This window comes from Pinus tabuliformis, chromosome Q (assembly GCF_031772625.1).
Source record: "Pinus tabuliformis cultivar Carrire ecotype Pingquan chromosome Q, CPIR1, whole genome shotgun sequence".
Taxonomy (NCBI): domain Eukaryota; kingdom Viridiplantae; phylum Streptophyta; class Pinopsida; order Pinales; family Pinaceae; genus Pinus; species Pinus tabuliformis.
This window is the reverse complement of record NC_142296.1, coordinates 1,167,379,133-1,167,401,853: the sequence shown is the minus strand read 5'-3', so window position 1 is coordinate 1,167,401,853 and position 22,721 is coordinate 1,167,379,133. Positions and strand designations below refer to the sequence as shown.

Sequence of the window (22,721 nt, the reverse complement as noted above, 5' to 3'; positions counted from 1 at the left end):
GAATAATGAAGCTGAATATGAAGCTTTGATTGCTGGTCTGAAAATTTTAAGAAAGCTAAATGCTAAGAGGATTGCAGTATATGGTGATTCTGAATTAGTGATCAAGCAAGTTAAGGGAGAATATCAAACGAAACACCCACGGATGCGGGCCTACCGGAATGCTGTTTTGGATATCTTGAAAGTGTTTTCAGATTATACATTGACATGTGTGCCTCGTATTCAAAATAGCATTGCAGATGCACTTGCTAAGGCAGCTAGCAATTTGAAGATCCCTATGAATTCCAGCAATAAATTTGAAATTCATGTCAAGCATCGTCCGACTGTTCCAGACAATCAAAGACATTGGCAAGTTTTCCAAGATGATGAGGAGATCAATGATTTTCTACAAAGCAAAGGTAAGTTCAAGGATACTTCAATGGATGTAGAATATGATGACGGTAGCATTGATGTACGAATAAATCAAATGGAAGTGTTGCAGCTCAAGGATAATGTAATTCCTAAAGGCTTGATACCTTTAGAGGAGCTCTTTGATCATGATGATGTAGCCCGCAAACCAACATTGCAGCCAACAGAAAAGGGAGTTGAAGATGTGAATCTTGGAACAGCTGAGCATCCGAAGATGGTAAAGATCTCTAAAACATTGCCACCAGAGGTAAAAGCCAAATATATCAACTTGTTGTCATCTTTTGTCAATGTGTTTGCTTGGGACTATTCTGATTTGAAGACGTATGATACAAATATAATTCAGCATACCATTCCTATTAAGCCTAATCAAAAACCTTTCAGACAGAAGTTAAGAAGGCTTAATCCAAAATTGCTGCCATCAATTGAAAAAGAGATAAATAGGTTGTACAAATCAGGAATTATTGTTCCCATCCGCTTTTCTGATTGGATATCAAATTTGGTGCCGGTGCGTAAGAAAACCGGTGAGATTCGTTTGTGCATTGACTTCCGAAACCTCAACAAAGTTTCCTTGAAGGATAATTATCCACTGCCCAAAATGGATCATATACTACAGCGAGTAGTTGGCGCATCCCGCATGTCCCTACTCGATGGTTATTCCGGATATAACCAAATTTTAGTCCATGAAGATGACAGAGACAAAACAGCCTTCACCACTCCGTGGGGAACCTTTCATTATGCGAAAATGCCTTTCGGTTTGAAGAATGCAGGTGCTACTTTTCAGCGGGCAATGGACTTGGCTTTCGCTAATGAGAAAGATGTATTCTTAGTGGTGTACCTTGATGATCTGACCGTGTTTTCCAAATCAGATGATGAACACTTGCATCATTTGAAAATTGTCTTTGAAAAGTGCAGAAAATATGGTGTGTCGCTGAATCCCAAGAAGAGTTTATTTGCCATGGATGAAGGTAAACTCCTTGGGCACATTATCTCAAAGGATGGCATTCGTATTGATCCAGCACATGTGGAAGCAATTCAGCAAATTGACTTGCCCAGGAATAAAAAGGAGATCCAATCGTTCAATGGTAAGATGAATTTTTTGCGCCGTTTTGTTCCTAATCTTGCAGAGCACCTTAGAGAAATTACAAACATGCTCAAGAAGGACAGCCAAGTGTCATGGACGGAAGAGGCGGTGAAATCATTCAATTTAGTTAAATTGATTCTTTCTTCAGCACCGGTTCTAATCAGCCCAGATTATACTCAGGATTTTATATTGTTTTCTTTTGCTTCGGAGCATACTATGGCAGCTGTGTTAATGCAGAAAAAAGAAGAGCATGAAAGACCCATTGCTTTCTTCAGCCGAACCATAAGAGATGCTGCTTTGAAATACAACATTATCGAGAAACAAGCCCTTGCCCTTGTAAAAGCACTCAAAGATTTCCGTGTGTATATTCTGCATTCTCATATTTTAGCTTATGTTCCTAATGCTGCTGTCAAAGATGTTTTGGTTCATACTGACCCGGAGGGTTATATATATATATATATATATATATATATATATATATATATATATATATATAATTTTTATGTTTTTGACATTTTTATAGTTAAGTGTGGTATTGTTATGATATATAGTGTTTCAAATGTATAAGTGTAAATGTAATGATGAAGTACACAATTTATAGTGGGGTAAAAAATTTTAATAGTCTTATGACAAGTTGTAATTGAATGACGATTTTGACTAATTTTAAACAATTTTGATGTGATAATCTCTAATTCCCAAAATAAACACAAATTTGATTTATAATGAAGAGCTAGTCTATAACAAGCCAAATTTCATGAATATAATCATTACAATAATAGATACAAAAGATTTTACTCTTGTGGTTTGAAAATTTGATATGTAGAAGTTATTATTCATTATAATGGTCACATAAGTTTTAGTGGAAAAAATTGGGAGAATATTTAGTAGAAGTGGTTAATGCTAATGACTCCTATTGCGAACAACACGTACATTTCACTAACACATTTTATTAAAATAAATCAAATTTACAACAATCATGAACTTACATAATGAAATGACTCTTACATTGAATCACACTTATTCACTTTGCTAACAATTCCTATTAAAATAAATCATATTTTCAATAATCTTAACTCACATAGATTTTATCTTCAGGATGTAGGTTTTGAGTGCCCTATAAGTGTACATGATTGACAAAAACACAGTGAGGATGACTAAAGTGGTTTCTTTTCTTACTTGACGGATCGAGGAAACTAAAGTGGTTTCAACATGGTCGATGGTATATATATATATATATATATATATATGGAGATAGGAAGTACACATGCATTTGTCTTTTATATTTTTGTAATAAGGCATGACATTGCCATGATATATGATGCTTCAAATGCATGAGTGCAAGTGTAATTATGGAGTGCATAACTTATAGGGGCGAGCACTTTACTTGTCCCCATAAAAAGTCATAATCGAATGACATTTTTAACTAACTTCAAGAAATAAGATACACAATATGTATAATTTCCAAAATAAAACTCTAGGGGCAAGCACTTTAGTTGTTCCCATAACAAGCCATATTTGAATGACAATTTTGACCAACTTCAAAAAATACGATAACTATCATATTTCCAAAAAAACATGAGTTTTATTTATAATAAAGATTTATTCTATAACAAGCAAAATGAAGTTTTCATTAACATAGAAATTATAATAATAAACATATAAGATTTATCATAATGGCATTTTATTAAGATAACCATTATAATAATAAATATCTAATATTTATGATAGTGATAATTTGAAAATATAATATGTAAAAGTTATCATTATAGTAATGATTGTATACATATCACAGAAACAATACACGAGTGCTATTGGAAAATAGTAGAGAAAATATTTATTAGAAGTGGATAATATCAATGACTCTTTCAATGAACCACACACTTCACTAACCCTTTTTACTAAAATAAATCAAATTTATAGTAATTGCGAACTTACACACACATAATATTTATTGGGATTGGATAATATTAATGGCTATTGCATTGAGCCACAATTGTTTATTTTGCCAACAAATTTTATGCTGGAAAAAATTTACATTTTTTAATTAGAGATATTATGATATTATATATATACTCTCTAATGAAATATCTTTATATTTTATATGAGGAATATACATGTTTTGGTCCTCAAAAGACTATCAAATAATAAGACCCAAAACTATTACAAAGATTATAAACTCAAATATATATAAAAAAAAATGAATATAAATAGAGATGATAACCATTTTTCCTAAACCACCCAAATTATATTTAATTAAATCAATTATATATATATATATATATAAAATACCTTAAATTTTTAATCAAAATAAAATAAAGTAATAATATATAATTAAAAAGGACACAAATAAATATCAGATCATAATTATAAATAAACCTGTAATACTTAAAATACATATATTACATCTTATTTTTATTCTTTTGTTGGGGAGTGTACCTATTTCACTCTTTTTCTTATTAGTCCCTGCCATCTGGCATTCGGCAGGGACTATAGTAATCGTTAGGGTGCGAGATAGCATTAGTTTGTAGGCCCTGGTGAGCGTTATTGCGTCCTTAGTCCAAAGTTTTTAGTTCTTGCTGTGCGGTCATGCGCGCACAAAGCCAAAGTTCCATTCCGCCTTGAACGATTGCCATCTTATTTGGCCTCTTCCCGAGGCGGAAGAGGCCCGAACTTAGGTTAATTGGGAAGTTATCGCTAATTTCAGTATGCCTGACCGTTAACTGTTAGCGTTAATGCTAGCATTAATTCGTTACAGGTTTCGTTATTTCGTAAACTATATCCTGATTTCGTAAACTATATCCTAATGTCGCAGGGTATTAACAGGTGTTGTCCTGCATCCGTGTCTCTCGGCTGGCATTGACGGGTGGCTAATGAGGTTCTCGCCATATGCTTCTGCAAATCTTTTTCAGCCACTCGAAGCCACTGCTGCTGGATGCACATCTGGGTCAGAAACAACAGAAAGAGCTGCAGAAATTAGGGCAGGGGGAAACCCCGTAGAAACAGAACCATAAGTGGGTTAACTAGTTCCGTGGACGGGTCAATTACTTTTGGCAATGAGGGGCTCTGCTCTATGGCAAGAATGCCTCTTTACAGGTCGAATTCTTGCCACAGAGCAGAGCCCCTCATTGCCAGAAGTAATTGACAGAGAGCTCACAGTAAATATGATTTGACAGGCAGAGGGATTGCAGGGCGCACGAAAAGCAGAAACTGGGTCACGCTTACGGTCATAAGGAACTGAATCACTCGAAGCCACTGCTGCTGGATCCACATCTGGGTCAGAAACAACAGAAAGAGCTGGATCTACCCGCGGCTATAGTGGAGGTAGAGTCCGAACCCGTTGGCCACCAAAGGCAGAGGCGTAGAAGGTAGATGCAGCTACGTTAGCGGAGGCAGCAGAGCAATCAAATTAAGAAGCGGAAACATAGGTGGTTTCAAAACCATGCAGATCCAACAAATCCAGTAGCAGAAATTAGGGCACGGGGAAACCCGGTAGAAACAGAACCATAAGTGGGTTAACTAGTTTCTGGATGTATAGCAGTAAGGGAAGGTAAGGTCTGATAGCATTCCTTTGGAAGACCTAATGGGGCCTCGAAAATCTCAGTAGGGCAGCACCACTAGGTATTCAGAAGGCTATGGATTTTGATTTATCGCTATCGCTATCCCTATGCCTCTCGCTATTAAAGAGAATATATGGGGTAACAACTAAGTGATGAGAAACGAGGGAACCATGGAGGATGATCTGCGTTATAAGAAATGCTTAGCTGATTTGACGGGGGTCAGGGTGATTCTTAGCATCTGTTGCGCCCTCACTGCTGATTTGCGCCCTCACATAGACTGATTTGATGGGGGTTACCTGTCTTGTGTTCACATTTCATTCCAGGTGACATTGTGCATGTAGCATCGGGGCTACGTGGAACTGATTTTCTTGCTATATAATAAGCTCATACATCATTTCGTCGTTACTTTGCGGCTTTGTTATTTCGACTTCGTTACTTTGCGGCTTTGTTATTTCGCTTCGGGTCCAGGTACTCTTTATGTTTTCTAATCTTGCAAGCAGTTTATCTTTGTACTATTACATGATTTTATGCTTGTGAGTGAATATCATAAGCTGGATTATGTTTTATATATGGGTTTTAGATGTTTGTGGTCGCTCCGCTGTTTGCATGTTCTTATTTCCAAATCCATCAGAGGATTTAGGGGCATCTTTGAGAGGTTCTTGGTCTGATAATACCTTTTCAAACTACAACAACTATCACTTTGGCAGCCGTGTTCCCCCTGCTAGTTATCAGTGTTCATACATGCAATAATTGTACTTTTGTTTGTTAAGGTATTTTCATGGCTCTTCAGGATTTGTGAACGTAAATGCCTGTATGGGATGAAATTAGTGCTGTAGACATGCGCTGTAGACATGCATAGTTGTTTAGGAAGCAAGAGAACGACCTGAGATGACTATTGCCATTAAAAAAAGCTAAATGCCAAGTGTCGTTTGCAATTTGTGGTTTTGTAAGAAAACTTTAGGCACATGAAAACTTAGGGAAATTTGCGGCTCTCCCACTGTTCTGTGTCATATCTTGCATTTTGATTTGCTTTCAACAACGTATTGAGCATGAGATATGCTTCCTTAATAGTCTGTTGGCTCTCCTCAAACTTCCTAAACACAAGAGGGTTCCCATTTTGCCTCAAGGGTTTGATAGAGTTGTGCACATTTGTTGATAAACATTGCTTTCGTTCTGCATTGTATGCAAAACCAGTGCAGCAATTATGATAGGTCGAGCTAAGCCATCTATGGCCTATCCTATGGCACTGGAATCAGAAGCCCAATTATGATAGGTCGAGCTAAGCCATCTATGGCCTATCGTATGGCACTGGAATCAGAAGCCCAACAACTCTATCAAAAGGTTACACATATCCAAATCCATCAGAGGATTTAGGGGCATCTATTTTCATGGCTCTTCAGGATTTGTGAACGTAAATGCCTGTATGGGATGACCTTAATAGTCTGTTGGCTCTCCTCAAACTTCCTAAACACAAGAGGGTTCCCATTTTGCCTCAAGGGTTTGATAGAGGTGTGCACATTTGTTGATAAACATTGCTTTCGTTCTGCATTGTATGCAAAACCAATGCAGCAATTATGATAGGTCGAGCTAAGCCATCTATGGCCTATCCTATGGCACTGGAATCAGAAGCCCAACAACTCTATCAAAAGGTTACACATATCCAAATCCATCAGAGGATTTAGGGGCATCTTTGAGAGGCCTAACATCTCACTCTCACTTGGCAAGTTGTTCATTTGAGTTTCCTTTCCTGATTTCGGCAAAAACGCACTGAGTATGTCGGTTGGTGTTGAGTGTAACTAGGTGGCCATTTACTGGATTTCTCTCATTGTCAAAGTGACATTCATCCTATTTTCTTGAGGTAATTTCTTACTGTCATGGATTATTTACACCCCTATTCTACTTTGTGGACTCAGGTTAATCATTTTCATGCTTTTTTTTCTGGCTACGTTGGCAAGTTCAATTCACACTAATACCTCTCTTGTTGCTTTTGGGTTTTACTTTTATTCCTGCTTCTTGTATCATACTAATTTTACCAAGCATGGATATTTTATGGCATCTTAGTATCGTTAAGGGTTTTTGGGTGGAGAAAGACAAAGTCCCCAGTGACCCAAGATGTCTAGAGTTGATCTTGCATTTCCTGTGTATGAAGTAGGTGCCTGTAGAGATGCTTCACATAAGCTGGCAACACACCTAAACATGTGTAAATCCTTCGGCCCAGTGCCCCTAATAAGAGAACATTCTTCTTGTGGAACAATATTGACAGATAGATACTTAAAACACACTAATAGTACAACATAAGTATATTGCAAGCAACTTGCGTTTTCCTTTCAATATCCAGCCTTGTGAATAGTGAAATGGATTCTGACCTTTGAAGACAACCTGTTGCTTTCGACTCTTTCTCTTTGGCAAGGCTGATTAGACAGCCAAAATGGGGCCATATTAAGGAATTACACAAAGCCATAAAGCTCTGTTAGACTGCTTTAGTTGGTGGTGATCCTGTTGTTACGTCCGTTGGGAACTTCCACCAAGTAAGAGAGAGTCATCTTTAATGGTCAGGACTATAGTGTTAAGTTAAATGTTGGAACAAACAAAATTTCTCTGTTGAATATGACGGTTGGTCTACAGGTTGGCTTCAAAACCTTTTAAGCCGCTGCTCATGTTCCATGCCTTCAATTTTTTGTTGGGTAGATTTCAAACTAGTGACAGACACGTGTGTCTATGAGCTACAACTTAAAATTTCTCTGTTGAATATGACGGTTGGTCTACAGGTTGGCTTCAAAAACTTTTAAGCCGCTGCTCATGTTCCATGCCTTCAATTTTTTGTTGGGTAGATTTCAAACTAGTGACAGACACGTGTGTCTATGAGCTACAACTTAAACTTGAACTGTTTGATAATTAGGTTTTACTGTTGGTTGTTTAATATAGCAACCGACAAATGGATGGTGTATAATTACTTATTACTGTTACACTTCTCTCAAGTTACTCAGAATTTCGTTGTTTGTGGTAAAGAATATTGGGCCCCATTTTGAGATGGAAAACTTGTCCTCACAAAGGTGGTCATATCAGGTTAGAGCCATTTTAACTTGAAGCTTTCCTTCGCTCTTATTTTCTTATATTTTAGATGTTATTTTTGTGAACTGAAAGTCAAGCATATGGTTATCGTAGAAATACATGGATATACATATCATGAATCAAGACAAAATGAATAATTGCTTGGAACACTGAGAAAAAGCTTATTTTAAGGAGAATCTGTTCTTATACAACGTCATGCTATTTCCTTTGTCAGTTTTTCTTTCTAGTACTGATTTTTCATTGCCAAACTTATGTCTCTGCTTATCCTACAAATCCCAGTTCGTTTTCTGTGTTTACACATTTTGAAATGACATTCAAGCAGAATTATACAAACAACAAAGATCAGTAGTCAAAGGTGAGGTGAAATTATGCAAAAGGTGCAGCTAAATTTTATGCCTCAGATGTGAATGAATGACCGCAGAACATTACAGCTTTCTGTGTGCTGCCCAGCACTGCTTCTCCTAGAAAGATAGTGCAGTTTCCACTGCAAAAGGCCGCATTGAAACCTCATATGCCTTTTCCGAATTTTTAATGGGAAAACTGACTATGGTTCAATGGTTAACCAGTGTTAGTGTTAATCCTCTCACCAAGGTTCAAATCCCCAAAGTAACATGTTTCACCCCTCATGGGCCAGTTTCTATGTGCAAACAGGCTGGTGTGTGCTTCACCCTGCATGGGCTGATCACCCAGTCAATGAGTCACTCCATCCACTTCAGGCCAGGAGCTAGTCCTGTGCGGCTTTGGTGGACCTATTGTTTCTTAAGCAAAGAATTCTCATTTCAGTGTAATAAAGTCAGTTACAATCATTATAGCGTTCCTGGATTGGGAGAGAGCATGCTTGCAACATTGTGGTAGCATTCAAGTTGTTTATTTTTGCAAGGTATTACATATTTTTTTAATATTAATCTGGAACAAAGAATTGACTAGTCAGCTGGACAAAAGTGTTGCTACTGACGGTTGGGGCACTTGAATATAGTTCATCCTTGAAACTAGTATGTTATGTTCTAAAGAACTCCAGTAGCAGTGTTGTCATATTCTTTTTAGCCCTAGTTAACTCCCGTGCTTGACTGTGCTTTTTGAAGAAGCAGAGTTAAGCCTACTCCTTCAAGTTTGACTATACTCAAGTCAAGTGTAAGTCAGACTCACTCTACAAGTTTGGCAATATCTGCATATATACTATTGAAAAGATGATCAGAGCATTAAAGGGACATCTATCCATTCTTCTATGCGCTGCTTTAAGCTTTAGTGCCCTCGAACAAATCCCCAGAGGATGCCAAAACTGCCATATCCAAATCAGTTGGTTTGTCTACATATACATGATAGACACCAACCGTATGACCGAGCACTAAATTTTTGTTGATTCCTTTAGTTCTGACACCAGCCTATTAGAAATAGTATTTGAGTGAGCTGCTTCTTTGCCTTCTTTAAAAAGAAGTCCATTTCCACTTCGAATTGCTAATGAAGCTACCTGAATCAGAGCATCTGGTCGGTATTCAAGAATTATAAGCAGCACACCTAAGGGACTAGTTATCCTTTCTAGAATCAGACCATTTGCATGCTCTGTCCCTTTTAGCACTTCACCAATTGGGCCATTCATGTCTGCAAGAGCTCCGACCGACTTTGCCAAACCATAAATCTTTCCAGGTTTTGGTGTTAATCAAGAAAGCACGGTGTCTGCAATTTTTTATTTCTTTTGCATTAGATTCGCTTCTTGCTCTTACTATATTATCACCCAGAATACATACCATACCAGAATCTATGCAATCATTTAGAAATTGTAATTTCATCATCAACAGTCATAATAATAGGAACACTAAATCTGACATGCAGACTTGATTGTTGTGGGGATATTTCAGACACAACTGAATTTTGTGATAAATTTGCTGAGACCATGCCTAAAGACATCTAACTTGCATTTCCTGTGTATGAAGTAGGTGCCTGTAGAGATGCTTCACATAAGCTGGCAACACACCTAAACATGTGGAAATCCTTCGGCCCAGATATTTCTGAGATTTTTGTGGGGACCCAAATGTTTGAACTTTGGCCAAATATTGCTTTTGATTCAACAGTATGTTAGCTCAACAATTTGTTCCGTATGCTTGGCTGGATGCATGACACTTTAACTGATTGTGAGTCTGATGTTCTAAACTGTTACATGGTTTGTCATATGCATAACTAAATACACTTACAATTTTTTGCGGTGCCTAATCTCAACACTTGTATTTAAATTTTGTGGACTGGTTTTCTGTTTAGGTACAGGAGACAACAACTGTACACTGTGGTTTCTATAGTGAACGTCGAGGCTTTGATATTGATCTTGAAGATAAAAGATTTATGATAACTCTCAAGTTATTCTGATTTGCTATCAAATCAGAGTAGTTCTGATTTAAGTGGATGAAATTCAAGTGTGCTATGTAGCATTTTGCGATGAAATCACATTGTTGGAACAAGAAGCAGAAGGAAAGAAACTTGGTGAGAGTCGCACAATTGGAGTATGGCATATCATTTCTGCCTTTCTAAGCTACCCTGCTTCTCAACTTGCTAAGAATTAATGAGTATACTTGCTTATGCTTACAGATCATATTTGTTGGAACAAGAAGCAGAAGGAAAGAAACTTGGTGAGAGTCGCACAATTGGAGTATGGCATATCATTTCTGCCTTTCTAAGCTACCCTGCTTCTCAACTTGCTAAGAATTAATGAGTATACTTGCTTATGCTTACAGATCATATTTAATCTACCGCCACAGACTCAAAGGGGCACCTAATTTCGCATTTACTACTGCCGCCACATCCATCATTCCATATGCCATTTGCTCCCCATGTCAGATCGATATGCCCATCATTAAATACTGATCATATTTAATCTACCGCCGCACACTCAAAGGGGCACCTAATTTCGCATTTATTACTGCCGCCACATCCATCATTCCATATGCCATTTGCTCCCCATGTCAGATCGATATGCCCATCATTAAATACTGGCCTGATCCAATCTGATCTTCAAGATTATTTCTGCACTTAGATATTGACATAGATCTCCTGTCGCACCCAATCTACCACCAAGATTGCCCGATGTCAGAAACATCACTTCTGCCGCCAAATACATCATTCCACATGCCATTCGCTCCCCATGTCTTATCGACCACTTAATTGCACCTCAAGTATTTTAGCTCCATTCACACTTAAAACCACCTTACAAACACATTGAACTTTTGTATAAATTGACCTCCTCTGCACCTAGATATTCACATACACCTCCCCGCTTCACATAACATGAAATCCATTAGCATAAGCCAACTTACTGAACTCACAGCATTGTTTCTCTTAGCACTTATTCTCATGACTCTTCTGATTATTGACATCGCATTCTCATGACTCTTCTGATTATTGACATCGCAAAAGTCGAAAGACAAAGAAAAAAGAAACCAAAAAAAAATTAACATCTCTTTTGCATTATCTTACGCATTGTCTTATTTCCCCGCTTCCTTCTCTGTTACAGATGTACAACGCAGGCTTCAAATATGCATTTGGGTCCACCATGGCGCTGCACCTCGCATTTTTTATGCGTCTATCGTCTCTGCTCGACTGCAATGTGAAATAGTTTTGTCATTAAGGCTTTGCCTACATTTTGCTCTTAGCTATTTTTATTAAGCCGTGTTGTGAATTAATCTGAAAAACAAAGAAAAGCAACTCGATGCAGCAAAAATCAATGTCAGTTTGCTATTACTGAAACAATATATTCATTTGTGAGTTAGAATCTCTTTTGCATTATCTTACGCATTGTCTTATTTCCCCGCTTCCTTCTCTGTTACAGGTGTACAACGCAAGCTTCAAATATGCATTTGGGTCCGCCATGGCGCTGCACCTCGCATTTTTTATGCGTCTATCGTCTCTGCTCGACTGCAATGTGAAATAGTTTTGTCATTAAGGCTTTGCCTACCTTTTGCTCTTAGCTATTTTTATTAAGCCGTGTTGTGAATTAATCTGAAAAACGTGTGTCTATGAGCTACAACTTAAAATTTCTCTGTTGAATATGACGGTTGGTCTACAGGTTGGCTTCAAAACCTTTTAAGCCGCTGCTCATGTTCCATGCCTTCAATTTTTTGTTGGGTAGATTTCAAACTAGTGACAGACACGTGTGTCTATGAGCTACAACTTAAACTTGAACTGTTTGATAATTAATTGTCAAATGTTAACAAGTTTAAATTAAAACTTCTGGTATACAGAAGCTGCATTTTGCTCTTAGCTCTTGCTACCACTTCTTAAAAACTGAAGCCTACGACAGCTCATGTCTTACTGCCTCCCGATTATTGGCTTTGGATTATGATCTAATTGTCAAATGTTAGCAAGTTTAAATTAAAACTTCTGGTATACAGAAACTGCATTTTGCTCTTAGCTCTTGCTACCACTTCTTAAAAACTGAAGCCTACGACAGCCCATGTCCAAAGATTTCTTTGTGGAGCATCTAGTTCGGAAACTGTCGGCATATAGTGCTGCTGGTCAATCTCTGAACATCAAAACATAGTATACGAATTCAAAGGCAACAAAGAACTCTGTGCAGGGACTAGCTGCTTCGCAGCCATCCTTGTTTTCACTCCTTTTCGAAGTGTACCTAGAAATTTCAACTTTCCCCGATCAATAAAAGGAACTTACTTGATTTAAAAAGAATATGTACATATATAAAATGTTGCACCATTTTGAATATATATATATATATATATATATATATATATATATATATAATTTTAACAATGAATTTGTCTATTTATATACTACATTATTTTATTTATATAATATATATTATTTTAAATAATAAAATGAATTTGTCTATAAAGGAGTAAGTAGTAACCATTTGGATAGTATTTTTCTCCTAGAATGTCATTTTGAATAAAGTTTCCTACAACATTATTAGGAACAATCTTTGTAACATTTTCTTAATAGTATTATATTAATATATACAAATTGCAATGGTTATGTCTAACTGCATTTTTTTTCCTCAAACTACATGCTGGTAAAGCAAGCCAATTTGTAAATGTTAATTTCAAGTACAAATAAAATGAATTTTACATTCTTATTAACTAGAAAATGTTGTAAATATTTTGATAATAAAGTGAATTTACTTATATTGTTTTCCCAAAGAAATTTTATGTTATGTCATTTTAAAACAACATATGCATAGTAATAACTTAATTACTGTTGAAATATGGCAACAAGAATATTCCAACTTAATTTGTCTTTGAATTAAATTGTGAATGAAAATCGAATTTAGTCTTAACAGCTATTTGGAAATAATTAATTAAGAAATTTTGACTTAATTAGTCGGAGAAATTCAAGTTAGAAGTCTTTCTAAAGTCATGCAAGAGTTATCCCTTAAATTAAGGAGATAAGATTGAGTTATATTTGAGTTTTAATTAGTTAACTCAGTTTACTGAGTTAAGTCCAGTTAAATTAGTTCCAAACTATTTGAGGAACTAATAGAGAGTTAATAGTCAGTTGATGCATGCATGCACTCAACTAGTGTACTCCAGTTAACTAAAGATTCCCTCATCAGAAACTCATGCATGTCTATTCTGAGAAAGACCCAGTTGAGATTAAAGTCAAGGACAATGTACTATTAGTTGCATGTGTTTTCTTATAAATAAAACTCATGCATGAAGTTAAGGAATCATTCCTTGGGGATTGCACAGTTCTGACAGTGTGTGAGATTAGAGTGTTCCACTTGGTTGAAGGTGAATCATCCCAGAGGAACAACACAAGGAATTAAGAACTTGGAGGGAAGAGAGGAACGCTGGAGAGCATCCTAGATTGCCTGTGAGCATCGGTGAGGATTTTACCGAGAGCTAAGGCTTTGTATAATTCTTATGTATTTCCACCTTGTATGATAATATAGATAATGGGGGTTTTAGTTGAGGCTTTCCCCAAAGTATTTTCATGTGTATTGTGCATTGATTCTTCTTCTTTTGGTTATGTTGTTCAACTCGATCTTTAAGCTTCCGCAAATTGATAGTAGAAGTAGGTTATTGTATTCTGCTTCGATTTATATTGCATTATCGGGTTAACCTACAACAGATTTTATACATGGTATCGGAGCAGGATTTCTAGAAATTTTCTACATGGTATCAGAGCTATGAACAATAAACTGAGAAGAGAATTCAAATTTTGAAGTTCGGGATTGTAGGTGCAAATCGAATTCATATCATACTTCAAGGTTGACTAATGGCATTCTATGGCTTGAGACCTAAGTATGCCTTGGAAGGTAGCTCAAATTACATAGTATGGAAAGATAGAATGGAGGCTGTATTAGAAGACAATGGCTTGAATGAATTCATTGATCAAGAAATCCCAAATCCAGCTTCAACTAATGCATAAGAGTTGGCTGAGTGGAAGAAGTGTGTGGCGAAGGCGAGACAGATCATCCTTAAGGGAGTTTGAGACCATATTATCTCGAGTCTCCATGGGAAGGATACTCCATATTCAATGTGGAAGACATTGAAGGACCTACCAGAACAGTAGCGACCAGAGGAAATTGGCGCTCAAGGATAACCTTCGAAGAATCAAGATGGAGAAGGCCGATACTATTTCCACACATCTAAACAAGCTCACCACCTGCAGATATTAGCTTGGCAGTGTGGGAATAACTACCTCTGATGATGATATGGTGAGCCTCGCTCTCCTTGGCCTTCCAAAGAGTTGGAATAGCTACCAGGACTCTGTGAATGGAAGGGAGAAACTGCCGGATTGGGAACGACTGTGGTCGGATCTCATGCAGGAGGAGATCCGGAGGAGCACACAAGATGGTTCTTCATCCAAGGATGAAGATGAAGAAAATCTGGCTTAGCAAGTAAGGCAAGGAAAGGGAAGGGGAAGGTTTCCCATTCCAAACCGAATTCTTCTCATAGAGGGAAGAAGGGCGACAAGTCTAAAGTAAGATGCTTTAATTGTCACGAGATGGGACATTATGTGACTAATTGCCCATCGAAGAAGTTCAATAAGGGATCCTCAAAAGGATCGGAAGGTGAGGCATTAGCCTCTCAGTTCGAAATGGACTTTACCCTCATTGCATGCATGGTGTCATCGATGATGGGTTGTGTCTGGTATCTTGACAGTGGAGCCTCATTCCACATGACCGGTGATAAAAGTTTATTTAGTACCTTGGAGGAGAAAGACCTCAAGGTGCGCATAGATATGGGTGACGACGGAAGGTATAGTGTTTCAGGAATGGGCACGGTTTATTTTCAAAGGGAGCATGGAGATCCTCTCATCTTCACAGATGTGATGTATGTGCTTGGACTGAAGAAGAACTTGGTATCAGTCGCGATGTTGTAGGACAAAGGCTGCTATGTTGTCTTCAGTCAAGGAAAGGTGTTCCTAAGACACATAACCACGGGTTAGACCAAGAGGATAGGGATTCGGGTGAAGAATATCTATAAACTAGAGGTAGATGATTGTGCAGCATTGAGTACGAAAGCAGAATTAGTGCAAAGCCAAGACATTGGTGAGTTGTGGCACAGGCGGTTGGGCCATTTTCATCATGGGGCTTTGAAGATAATGCAGTAGATATCTACAGGACTTCCCAAAGGTAAACTTGAGCAAGTTGACACATGTAAAGGTTGTACCTTGGGAAAGTACACCAAGTCTTCCTTTCATGATCGAGACAGTCGAGCAGAGGCTATCTTAGAGCGAGTTCATACTGATTTGTGTGGACCATTCTCGACGGCATCCACAACGAAGCAAAGGTATTATGTGATTTTCATTGATGACTATTCTTGTAAATGCTGGATTTATTTCATGTAGAAGAAGGACAAAGCTTTCAAAAAGTTTTGTGAGTTCAAAGCTTTGGTCGAGAAAGAGTCAGGGAAGAAGAGTAAGGCCTTGAGAAGTGACAACGGTCGAGAATATGTATCTCAAGAGTTTAAGGACTTATGTGTAGCGGAAGGAATTAAACTTGAGTTGACGAAACTTCATAACCCACAGCAGAATGGGGTGGCCGAGAGGAAGAACAAAACTATTGTAGGGGCAGCATAGGTAATGCTGCATGACCAAGGCCTACCACTTCACTTGTGGGCTGAGACATGCAACACAACGATCTATTTGCATAATAGAAGCTCACATCACATACTTGGGATGAAGACACTAGAGGAATCTTTCTCTGGTAAGAGACTAGAAGTGGGTCACTTCAGGATCTTTGGCTCATCGGTATATTGCTGTGGGACAAAGGATGCACGAAAGAATCTTGAGTTGATGGCAGAGTTAGGGATATTTGTGGGGTACACTGATACACCTCACAACTATCGAGTGTACTTGCCTACCTGTTGGAGGACAGTGGTTCACAGAGATCTCAATTTTGATGAGCAGAAGACCATGCGAGTTTCCCTTGAGAGGGAGCTCCAACTACAGGCTGTGGAGGAACTGTTGGTTCCTAAGGAGGAGGAGCCTCAGACTGATGTGGAGCAGCTTCATGCAAAGGTTCTAGGAGTGGAGACATCCAATCAAGCAGAGTCTTCCAGAGATGGATGGAAGCGCACAAGAGAAGCTGACAGATTGTTGGAGGATGTGAGAGAGAATGCGGGAGCACCATCTTCTCAGCGTAGACAGAGGAGGTCACTTGAGAGGTATAGTGGATACATGGCCCTTGCTGGGGAATGTGTTGAGACCGAGCCATCTTTCTCTGAGGAAGTAGTGCAGCAGCTGATTTGGGTTGATGCTATGGTGGAGTAGTATGACTCCATAGTTTGTAACAGTGTTTGGGATGTGGTTCCGAGACCGGAGAACAAGTCAATTGTGAGTTCCTGTTGGCTTTAAAAGGTAAAGCAAGCTGTTGATGATGGGAGGATCATGTTGCTACAATATATTTTGACAGAGGAGCAAGATGCTGACATTCTGACAAAGACATTGTTAAAATGTAATTTCGAGTTCCATATAGACATGATCGGTGTGGCAAATAATCCGTTTCTTGTTGAGAGGGAGTTTTGAAATGTGGAAACAAGAATATTCCAATTTAATTTGTCCTTGAATTAAATTGTGAATTAAAATCGAATTTAGTATTAACAACTACTTGGAAATAATTAATTAAGTTATTTTGACTTAATTAGTTGGAGAAATTCAAGTTAGAAGTATTTCTGAAGTCATGCAAGAGTTATCCCTTAAATTAACGAGATAAGATTGAGTTATATTTGAGTTGTAATTAGTTAACTCAGTTTACTGAGTTAGGTCCAGTTAAATTAGTTCCAAACTGTTTGAGGAACTAATAGAGAGTTAACAGTCAATTGATGCATGCATGCACTCAACTAGTGTACTCTAGTTAACTGAAGATTCCCTCATCAGAAACTCATGCATGTCTATTCTGAGAAAGACCCAGTTGAGATTAAAGTCAAGGACAATGTATTATCAGTTGCATGTGTTTTCTTATAAAGAAAACTCATGCATGTATTCAAGGAATCATTCCTTGAGGATTGTGCAGTTCTGACAGTGTGTGATATTAGAGTGTTCCACTTGGTTGAAGGTGAATCATCCCAGAGGAACAACACAAGGAAATAGGAGCTTGGAGGGCAGAGAGGAAGGCTGGAGAGTAGCGTAGATTTCCTGTGAGCATTGGTGAGGATTGTACTGAGAGCTGGCTAGCTATGAAAGCTAAGGATTTGTATAATTCTTATATATTTCCACCTTGTATGATAATACAGATAGTGGGGTTTTTAGCTGAGGCTGTCCTCAAAGTATTTTCATGTGTATTGTGCATTGATTCTTCTTCTTCTGGTTATGTTGTTCAACTCGATATTTAAGCTTCTGCAAATTGATAGTAGAAGTAGGTTATAGTATTCTGCTTCGATTTATATTGCATTATCGGGTTAACCTACAGGACTTGTAGAAATTTTCTACATGGTATTAGAGATGTGAATAGTATACTGAGAAGAGAATTCGAAGTTTGAAGTTTGGGGTTGCAGGTGAAAATCAAATTCATATCATACTTCAAGGTTGGCCAATGGAATTCTATGGCTTGAGACTCGAGTATGCCTTGGAAGGTAGCTCAAATTACATAGCATGGAAAGATAGAATGGAGCCTGTATTATAAGACAATGGCTTGAAGGAATTCATTGATCAATAAATCCTAAATCCAGCTTCAACTAATGCACAAGAGTTGGCTGAGTGGAAGAAGTGTGTGGCGAAAGTGAGACAGATCATCCTTGAGGGAGTTCAAGACCATATTATCTCGAGTCTCCATGGGAAGGATACTCCATATTCAATGTGGAAGACATTGAAGGTCCTCTACTAGAACAATAACGACTAGAGGAAATTGTCGCTCAAGGATAAGCTTCGAAGAATCAAGATGGAGAAGGGAGATACTATTTCCAGATATCTGAACAAGCTCACCACCTGTAGAGATGAGCTTGGCAGTGTGGGAATAACTATTACTGATGATGATATGCTGAGCCTCACTCTCCTTGGCCTTCCAAAGAGTTGGAATAGATACTAGGAAGCTATGAATGGAAGGGAGAAACTGTCGGATTGGGAACGACTGTGGTCGGATCTCATGCAGGAGGAGATTAGGAGGAGCACACGAGATGGTTCTTCATCCAAGGATGATGATGAATAAAATCTGGCCTTATCAAGTAAGGCAAGGAAAGGGGAGGGGAAGACTCCCCATTCCAAATCAAATTCTTCTCATGGAAGAAATAAGGGTGACATGTCTAAATTAATATGCTTTAATTGTCACGAGATGGGACATTTTGCGACTAATTGCCCATCAAAGAAGTCCAAGAAGGGATCCTCGGAAGGATCGGAAGGTGAGGCATTAGCCTCTTAGTTTGAAATGGACTTTACCCTCATCACATGCATGGTGTCATCGATGATGGGTTGCATCTGGTATCTTGACAGTGGGGCCTCATTCCACATGACCGGTGATAAAATTTTATTCAGTGCCTTGGAGGAGAAAGACCTCAAGATGCACATAGACATGGTTGATGACAGAAGGTATAGTGTTTCAGGAGTGGGCACAGTTTCTTTTCAGGAAGCATGGAGCTCCTCTCATCTTGATAGATGTGAAGTATGTGCCTGGACTGAAGAAGAACTTGGTATCGGTTGCGATGTTGGAGGAAAAAGGCTACGATGTCGTCTTCAATAAAGGAAAGGTGTTCCTAAGACACATAGCCACGGGTCAAACCAAGAGGATAGGGATTCGGGTGAAGAATATCTATAAACTAGGGGTAGATGATTGTGCAACATTGAGTATGATAGAAGAATTGGTGCAAAGCCAAGACATTAGCGAGTTGTGACACAAGCGGTTGGGCCATTTGCATCATGGGGCTTTGAAGATAATGCAACAAATATCTACAATACTTCCCAAAGGTAAACTTGAGCAAGTTGACACATGCAAACGTTGTACCTTGGGAAAGTACACCAAGTCTTCCTTTCATGATCGAGACAGTTGAGCAGAGGCTATCTTAGAGCGAGTTCATACTGATTTTTGTGGACCATTCTTGACAGCATCCATAGCGAAGCAAAGGTATTATGTGATTTTCATTGATGACTATTCTCGTAAATGCTGGATTTATTTCATGTAGAAGAAGGACCAAACTTTCACAAAGTTTTGTGAGTTCAAAGCTTTGGTCAAGAAAGAGTCAAGGAAGAAGATCAAGGTCTTGAGAAGCGACAACGGTGGAGAATATGTCTCTCAAGATTTTAAGGACTTCTATGTGGCGAAAGGAATTAAACGAGAGTTGATGGCACCTCATAACCCACAACAGAATGGGGTGGCTGAGAGGAAGAACGAAACTATTGTAGGGGAAGCACGGGAAATGCTGCATGACCAAGGCCTACCACTTCACTTGTGGGTTGAGGCATGCAAAACAACGGTCTATTTGTAGAATAGAAGCTCGCATCACATACTTGGGATGAAGACACCAGAGGAATCTTTCTCTAGTAAGAGACCAGATGTGTGTCACTTCAAGATCTTTGGCTCATCGGTATATTGCCTTGGGACAAAGGATGCACAAAAGAAGCTTGAGCCGACAATAGAGTTGTGGATATTTGTGGGGTACACTGATACACCTCACAACTATCGGGTGTACTTGCCTACCTCTCAGAGGACAGTGGTTCACAGAGATCTCAATTTTGATGAGCAGAAGGCCATGCGAGTTTCCCTTGAGAGAAAGCTCAAACTATAGGCTGTGGAGGAACTATTGGTTCCTAAGGAGGAGGAGCCTCAAACTAATGTGGAGTAGCCACATGCAGAGGTTCTAGGAGTGGAGACATCCACTCAAGCAGAGTTCCAGAGATGGATGGAAGCGCACAAGAGAAGCTGACAGATTGTTGGATGATGCGAGAGAGAATGTGGGAGCACCATCTTCTCAGCACAGATAGAGGAGGTCACCTGAGATATACACTGGATACATGGCCCTTGCTTGGGAATATGTTGAGACCGAGCCATCTTCCTTTGAGGAAGTAGTGCAGTAGCCAATTTGGGTTGATGCTATGGTGGAGGAATATGACTCCATAGTTCGTAACAGTGTTTGGGACGTGGTTCCGAGATTGGAGAACAAGTTTATTGTGAGGTCTTGTTGGATTTACAAGGTAAAGCAAGCTGCTGATGATGGGAGGATCATGTTGCTGCAGTATATTTCGACAAAGGAGCAAGACGCTGGCATTTTGACAAAGGCATTGTCAAAGTGTAAATTCGAGTTCCATAGAGATAGGATCGGGGTGGTAGATAATCCCTTTCTTGTTGAGAGGGAGTGTTGAAATGTGGAAACAAGAATATTCCAATTTAATTTGTCCTTGAATTAAATTTTGAATTAAAATCGAATTTAGTCTTAACAACTACTTGGAAATAATTAATTAAGTTATTTTGACTTAATTAGTTGGAGAAATTCAAGTTAGAAGTCTTTCTAAATTCATGCAAGAGTTATCCCTTAAATTAAGGAGATAATATTGAGTTATATTTGAGTTGTAATTAGTTAACTCAGTTTACTAAGTTAAGTCCGGTTAAATTAGTTCCAAATTGTTTGAGGAACTAATAGAGAGTTAACAGTCAGTTGATGCATGCATGCACTCAACTAGTGTACTCCAATTAACTGAAGATTCCGTCATCAGAAACTCATGCATGTCTATTATGAGAAAGACCCAGTTGAGATTAAAGTCAAGGATAGTGTACTATCAGTTGCATGTGTTTTCTTATAAAGAAAACTCATGCATGCAATCAAGGAATCATTCCTTGAGGATTGCGCAGTTTTGATAGTGTGTGAGATTAGAGTGTTCCACTTGGTTGAAGGTGAATCATCGCAAAGGAACAATGCAAGGAAATAGGAGCTTGGAGGGCAGAGAAGAAGGCTGGAGAGTAGCCTAGATTGCCTGTGAGCATTGGTGAGGATTGTACTGAGAGTTGGCTAGTTGTGAGAGCTAAGGCTTTGTATAATTCTTATGTATTTCCGCCTTTTATGATAATACAGATAGTAGGGTTTTTAGCTAAGGCTTTCCCCAAAGTATTTTCATGTGTATTGTGCATTGATTCTTCTTCTTCTGGTTATATTGTTTAGCTTGATCTTTAAGCTTCTGCAAATTGAGAGTAGAAGTAGGTTATAGTATTCTGCTTTGATTTATATTGCATTATCGGGTTAACCTATAGTAGATTTTCTACATGGTATCGAAGCAGGATTTGTAGAAATTTTCTACAATTACAAAGCCATATGAAAAGTGTCACGTTGAACCACTTTACTACTTTGAACTTAATTGCATGATTTCAAAGCCAAATTGAAAATGTCTTCCCAAATTCACCCAACTCACCTAGGGGAATACACCACATCACATAGAATTTCTTTGAAAATTCTTTTTTGGGTAGAAGTGATTTCATATATGTCTTAAGGGGCTACACTGGAATTCCTTCAACTTAGATTCCAAGTATGAGGGTTGTATCTTTTTGCCAATTTTTTTTTGAACCTAGACTTAGCTTCATCCTTGTTAACATGTAGTGTAAGTGGGAAAACACAATAGGAACATAATCTAAGTGAATAACTCAATTCTTTGTTAACCTTACTAGTGAACCAAGATCTTATTGGAAAATATAACATCATTATTGACTTTCACACTTACTATTTTTCTAATATCTAATTCATTCTAGTGTTTACTGGATTCCTTCAACACCAAATTTCACTAGGAAACTATTTCGCTACAATATTTGAACTTTTCCTTTAGCAAACCCTTAAACATACATCAAACACCATTATCTTTGTCTCATAGAAATCTATTTTTAATTCTTTATTTTTTTTATTGTTCTTATACATAGTGATACTAACACTTTAATATGTTTTTTTGTTGTCGTTGCTTGAAACCATGTTTTGATGATCACATCCCAAAATCATTGTACTTATTCAATCCATCCTAACATTTTCAAATGGTTGCAAAGTTGGGAAACTAGTGTAGAAACTACCTCTTTGATATGTTTTATACCATTTTTAATCCATATTTGACAATCATATACGTAATGACAACTTGCCTAGTTTTCATGATTTGTACATTGTTTATGGCATTGACTACTATTGGGCTATATATTCTTGTGATATTATCAAAAGTTCGATTAAAATTGGATGAAAAGGCTTGAGAAGTTCAATATTGAA

At 38.0% G+C, this 22,721-nt stretch overlaps 1 protein-coding gene and 1 long non-coding RNA gene across 2 annotated transcripts in view; one reads left to right on the top strand and one right to left on the bottom strand.

Annotated features, from left to right (window-relative positions):
• The window catches only part of LOC149223838 (putative proline transporter 2), a 288,800-nt gene that overhangs the window by 18,185 nt on the left and 247,894 nt on the right, over positions 1-22,721 (bottom strand). The window lies entirely within an intron of this gene.
• Positions 10,705-12,415, top strand: LOC149223839 (uncharacterized). Its single transcript, XR_016248994.1, has 3 exons — positions 10,705-10,733; positions 11,615-11,707; positions 11,930-12,415. It is a non-coding gene; the product is annotated as an uncharacterized LOC149223839 (long non-coding RNA).